Raw genomic sequence first — 7,398 nt, 5'->3', positions numbered from 1 at the left:
ACAGATGCCCAGAACTCGGTCAAAAATGTTCAGGAACGAGTCAAGGTTGTTGAGGGCTGTTTCTAGTTTAGAATTTTACGAACAACTCAAAAATTGGCCACTGGAGCTGATATATCGCCTAGGGTAGGCGATATATCGCCCCTACCATGATCCTGAGGGTCCGTACTTTTGTTTGTGCGAATTTGACGTATTTTCCGTACCAATCATAGGCAATATATCAGCCCTTATAGCTGCAATATATCGGCATACGCTGATAATTCAAACACATTTTTGCACACTTCAGGATAATTTGAAATTGATTAAAACTTACTTTGACTGAGTAAAACGTGAGAATTGTAGTGTCCCAAAATATTTACTTAGCTAGCTAGATAGTAGTAGTAGTTAGTATTAGTTTGTAGTATGTTAGATTTCGTGGATTTTGGTTCAAGCCGGGACTTAGTTGGACACTCATAGCAACAGTTATGGATTTTATAAGTTTAACCTATAGTTTAAGAATATTAATTATAACATAAGGTTTGATTAATATTGCTGATCTTAGATATATTGTTATTATAACATAAGGTTTAGATAGAACCATTAAGAGCATGACACTTGTCATAATCATGATTATTAAGGAATTAAATATTTTTGATGGATAGTTTTAATAAAAGAAAGATCTAGAAGCTCTGGAACCTTCCAGAAACTGTTAGGATCGTATTATGACTCAGTCAAAGCTGTTTACTTAATTCAAAATATGCTGAAAAAGTGCAAATACGTGTTTGATATATCAACGTATGCCGATATATCGCAGCTATAGGGGTTGATATATTGCCTACGGGAGATACGAAAAACACGTTGACTTTGCACGAATGTTTGAACGGGGCTTGAGAATATAGGGGGAGGCGATATATCGCCTATGGGGGGCGATATATCGACTCCAAGCTTGATTTTTGAAAAGTTTGTGATTTTGAATTTAAAAATACCCTTAACCACTTGGACCTGCCCTTGAATGATTTTGACCGAGTTCTGGGCGTCTGTTGAATGAGAATTCAAATCTTTTTCATTTTATATTCATTTATTTATTCAAATTAAAAGGGGTTAGTTTCACTCCTTGAACTCTATAAATAGGACCTAGTACTCAACCATTTTCTTCATTCTTCAAGCATTTGATCAGAGCCTCCAAGGTGCTAGTGTTATTGTAGAAAGATACACTTGGGTTTGGCATAAAAGCTTTATTATTCTAAGCTTTTCTAAACACTTGGGAAGTGAGATTTAGTGTGATTTCAATATTGAGGTTTAGACCAATCCATAAGATCATTCAAGGTATTCCTATCCCTAAGTTCAGTTCTTCATGATTCTATAGTTTTCTTTTATTCAAAACCTAAATCTTGTTTATGATTCTTGATTAGGTATTTAAGTTCTTGAAACTTAAGGTTCTTCTTGGTAAGTTTCTTCTTTGATGGTTTAGTGTTCTTTTCATCTCTTTTTCTTTAGATTCTCACCATTTTTACTGTTTGTTTATAGGAGTGTTCTAATCCTGTTCTTGTTCTCAAATATCCCGATTTTTGGTAAGGAAAATAGGATAGATTTTATGTGCTTATATGTTATCATATGTTTATGTTATGATATGTTGATGTTATGATATGTATATGTATATTATGTAGTCCTTGTGCATATGACTTGTTTAGATAAAAAGCCCCAAGAATATGTTTTATAGTCCTTGGGCATATGACTTGTTTAGCTAGCAAGCCCCAAGAATTTATGGGCATATGACTTGCTTAGCTAGCAAGCCCCACAAATTTATGGGCATATGACTTACTTAGCTAACAAGCCCTAAGAATTTATGATGGCCATTAATATTGTAGTCCTATACGATATGTGTTTTTTTTTTATAGTCATATGTTTCATAGTGTACATTTATGATATAGTCTTATGCTTATGATTTATGTTATATGTTGTTAGTAGATTTTCCTTGCTGGGCATTAGGCTCATTTCTTTATTTTTAGTGTGATGCAGGAAAATGATTATGGAAGGTGGAAGGATTCTTGACACCTTGGCTTGTGTGTTAAGGATGAATGGAATGAATGGACTGCGTGTCGATCGAGGATGACGTTATTTAGTCTTTTGAATTATGTTTCTTTTGTAATTCCGCACTTAGTTTTTGAACAATTGAATTAAAGTTATGTTTTATGTTTTATAAACAATGGGATCTCATACCATATCACATTTTATTTTATATTTTTACCTTATTTTGTATTGGTACAATATTTTGGGTTTTAAATAAAGTTATGCTCTTTCTTATGTTTGTATCAAAATAGTAGCTATGTCTAGTAGTTTTAATGGTCCAATGTCTTAGAAATAGTTGGGTCATTACATTGTGTTGTTTTGTGACAATACAAGAGTGATAGCCAACTCGAAAGAACCTCGTAGTCACAAGAGGAGTAAGCATATAGAAAGGAAGTATGACATTATTCGAGAATATGTGGCCAGGGGAGATGTGAAAGATATGAAGATTGCATCTGAAGACAATCTTACAGATCCGTTTACAAAGACACTACCAGAAGCTACATTTAATAAGCATATCAAAGAAATGAGATTAGTAGAATTAAGGAATTAGTTTAAATTAGTGCAAGTGAGAGTTTGTTGTGGGTTTTATGCCCTAATTAAAACCCAATTTCTTTGTAATCTCATTAATTATCAATAAAATAATAGAAATCATTTTTTGACTTGGTCAATCACTTTGCTCACATGTTTTATTTTCATGATTATTTGTTTAATATAAACTTCTATTAAATCCCGAGCATATAGCTAATCATATTTATAGTTACGTAATCACAGTGGAATATAAATATGATTATATGTTCAAAATAAGTTAGTCCTAAGATTAGTCAGTGCACATGATTTACACTCACTTGCCAATCTACGATATGATCTACTTACACATTGTAGTGTTATGTTCTTTCCAGAACATTAGCAAAGTAGATAAGATCAGATGTATTTGTTACATCGGAGATGACCGATATTAACATTTGATAGGATAAGTAAACATACCATTATTATCTATTCTACTCATATCGTATAGTTGACCATCGGTCAATTCAATCTCAATTCTGAGTGGTTAGTATTCTAACTGATTGTATTATTTGAGTTCTTTGACTTGTTCGTTACCAGCTCACCCTACGGACTAGCCCATACTTACATCTTGGGAAATTAGTAGTATAATTGAGTGGGAGTGTTAATCATAGATATGACCATCTATAGCTTCTGATGAAGAAGTGAAACGATGGTTTCCTTTTAGTTTGGTTCAAGGTGCTAAATGATAGAGATCTCATTTTAGTAATTAATATTAGTTTACTGAAATATCATTTACAAGGAACTAAGTGTTTTAAGGATAAAATACAATGAAGGGTAAAACAGTATTTTAGTCACATCTCATTGTAGATCGTCAATAGAGGATTGAGTGACAATTATGGTTGTAACAATGACTAATTAATAACGTATCTATATTTGTTATAGAGCGTTCTATGAATTCAAGAGTGCAATTCCAAGTCTTTAGTGGAGTCACGAGGAATTAATAAGTTAATAAATTTATTTGTTAGATTTATGATAACTTATTGGAGCTTAATTTCATAGGCCCATGGTACCCAATGTACCTTGGATAAAATCATCTAGATAGTATCAATTAATTAATTTAATTATCAATTAGAATTATCAAAGTTGACCAGGTCAATTTTGGATAGTTTCATAGAGTTATGTTATTTAGAGAAGAAAAGAGAAATTACGGCAGATTTATTAATTAAGATAAATTGGTATCTAAATTAATAAATAAGTTTAAATCAAGGTTCAAATTATAAATAATTAATTTGATAAATGATTTAAATATTTATTTATTTAATTAAATCAATAGAAAATAATACAGACCTTGATTTTAAGTCCAATGGGCTTATAATCAAATGGGAAATTTCATGGGCTTAAAGCCCATGATAATTTCGACCTAGGGCTTATTATTGGCTATTATTTTATTGATTTTTTAATTAAATAAATGGCCTAATTGATTCTATAAATGGAATGTTAAGAGAGAGTTGAAAACATAAGTTCAAATTTCTGAAACACAAGTTTTTTTTATAGTATTTTAGATTCTCTCTCTAAACATAAGTCCTTTTTTAAGTCTTATTGTCCTTTCCTCTTCTTCTCTTTGTATCTATCTCATGTGTTGAGAATCAACCACTCTAGTCTAGGTGATCCTAAGGATACTTTGGAAGGTTGTGAAGAAAATTAAAGATCGGTTCAGTTTCTTGGTAATACTCTGCGACAGAAATGATACAAGGGTTAGAGAAACTGAAGGAATGACTCTATTATTCCGCTGCGTATGATGTAAGTATTCTTATCATTATTTCTCTTTGAATTCAATTTTAGAAAATGTTCTAGGTTGTCTCATATTAACTTGTTTAATATTAGATCTACATGAAAATGAATAAAGATCCTGTATAAGTTTTCCCAACAATTATCACTTGGTGTACCACCATGTACCTTGAGGGGGGCTGTTAATGACTCTTTACTCTGTGTCTGTTACTCAGAATTAGAGTTAGTTAGGTTTGTTACACTCTGTAACAGTCGGTTATGTAATCTGTAACTAATTCTTGTTACAACACTAATATATATATATATATGGAGAAGCTAAGCTTTGCAGTGTTAAGCTGAGCTCATTTCATTCATTTCTCTAAGTTCTGCTTTTTTTTCTCAGCTACTTTTCTTTTCATTTTTTATGTGAGTTTCTTTTTCGTAGAAACCAAACAAAGTAAAGAAACTACTCAAATACAAACTCTGACAATGAGTCGGGCAATCGTTTCACTAAAAAGGACCAAGAAGCACCCAAGCCTCCTAACTTTAGGATGCCTATACTCAAGACGAATAATAGGTCAAAAAATGATCTTATAAACCACCTCTGAGACTACTGCATTATGATGAACCTGCATCACATATCTTTAAAGTCTCGCGGTCAATACTTCCATGCGACATTGATGGGAGTAGCAAAGTGATGGTACCTAAAGTACCAACCCAATTTTCTCAACTCCTAGTCGTAATTGGTGACATATTTTAAAAAGTAGTTTACACTACTTGCACCCACATGAAAGATAGAAATAACCTGGTTAAGCTAAAGCAAGGGTCCATGAAATCGTTGTAACTGTTCATAAGGATCTTTAATTAAGAAGTCGTGAAAGCTAGAAGGGTAAGCAAATATGACAAACTTATGGTTGTGTTGGCAGGCCTGGGACTACAATATCCTCATTAACCACTAAGGGGGTGTTTGTTTTGAGTAGTTGAGTTGCCTTGGAAAGTGTAGAGGGACTTAGGATGGAGGTAATCTTAAACTCTAGTGTATAAAATGGTTCACTTTACCCTTAAAATACATGTGGGGCTCACACAAATTATTAACTTTACCCTTTTAAAATTTGAACCAAACATAGACAAGGATTTAGATTCTCATTCCCACATTTACTTTACCCCATACCAAACACCCCCTAAGAGTTCTTAAGAAAGTAATATGAGGATATCATATACATGAAAAGAAAACAACATAAATCCGTAAAAATAAGAAGAATTATTCTTCATCATAAAATGACATATTTTTTACAATGCACACTTACACACAATAATTAAGAAATAACATATGTTGTCCGTGTTTTTCGCGAACGATAACGTGGCATAAATGTATTGTGTCGTTTGTTGGGAATTTATGACTTACACTTTCTAAATCAACAATGAATAATGAAAATTAATTCAATATTACAAATCATAGAGGCTAATCAAGAATCATAGTCAAGGTATGAATGCAAATCTTGATAAATAAAGAACCATATTCAAAGTATGAATGAAAATCTTTATAATTAAATATTAAATAATTATAACATGAATTTAGAAACATTTAAACACAAACGATGGCTTATGATCACAAAATGAATTTTGTAATTTATGAGAATTAATCACAGTATAACAATGGATTTAATGGAAGAATAACACAAATTAGATCAAGAGAAAGAATAGACCTTTGTGGAGAGAAGACCAAGTTACTTATGATTTTATGTGAATCAATGGAGATGACAAAAGGCTTGACACAAATTGAATTTGTTGTCCAAAAATCTCTATTCCTAGCCTCCCCTTAGAGATTGCTTGACGCTACTACAAGTTGGAATGAGATTGAGATTTGCAAGCCTTGATCTTCATACAAGTCAAGTTTTCTTGATGAAGGTATTGGAGAAAACTAGTAACCTTTGTGAGTTAGAGAGAGAGAGAGAGAGAGATGGTTTTAGAGAGAGATATTGGTGAGTGATCAATTCCCCAATTTCTCAAATGAACCCCTTAAATATTATATGAACTGTCATTAGTATTTATCAAGGAGATTATATTATTTTTAATTAAGTTTTAAAGCCAAAATCACGTAAATGTACGGTCTCGTACGGACCGCCTAGGAGATGCATCATCTGTCTGGGGTTTTGCATCCCGAGCAATGCATCGCATCCCATAGGCGACTCAACGCAGATGCCTATGTAATAATGCCCTAGATTTCACCCCAAAACATCTCAAAATACCTCCAAACTTTTTGGGTACTCTTATATACTCCAAAAAAAAAACACTTTGGACCCAAAAAGATAAGTTATAGATGCATATACCATAAGTCAACCCACTCATGTTGAATTTAGTGTAATCGTTATCGCTCTTGCACCTCTTTATGCCTAACCAATTTTACTGTGTATTTATCCAATCCTAACAATCCCCTACTTGGTTAAATACACCATCTTTCTCTAGCCCAAACGATATTAGTGCACAAAATAAAGTACCTTTTGGGTTTGAAATTTATCATATAAAAAATACTACAAATCTTTACCGAAATGCTAAGGTATTCTTAAAAGATTGAACCTAACATTCCTAGTGATAAAACCAGTAGTATCTCACACACCTCTACCTAATTACTCATGTATTTCCAACTTTGTGCGCTCAACACTTTTATGGCCTTGTGCTTATCTATTCATGAACCATCTGGAGAGAAAAGGCACCACCTCTAGGTTTATATAGGTGAAATTCTTACAACATCTTTGCTACCTTAGAAATGCTTGTTGCTCTTCAACTAAATTTCATTAAAAGTCTATGGCTTAACCCTCATGTGCGGTAGCTACAAACATTAACTATCCTAGATAGGACTTTAAGTTGTTAATGTTGTCAACTATTCCCTTATCAACAACTTGTTCTTACCCATTGAATTCTACACTCGTTGTATACAGGTTTTGAGTTGGGTTTCCATCACTGGGGAATCTATTTGTCAAGGAGTTTTAGTCTTATCCCTCTATTTATAGGACTAACCAAATATCTCACTAAAGGTTTGGTAAACAGATCCATTAAGTTCTCACATATGATTCCATA

This window comes from Humulus lupulus, chromosome 1 (genome assembly GCF_963169125.1).
Source record: "Humulus lupulus chromosome 1, drHumLupu1.1, whole genome shotgun sequence".
NCBI lineage: Eukaryota > Viridiplantae > Streptophyta > Magnoliopsida > Rosales > Cannabaceae > Humulus > Humulus lupulus.
This window is presented reverse-complemented; position numbering follows the sequence as displayed.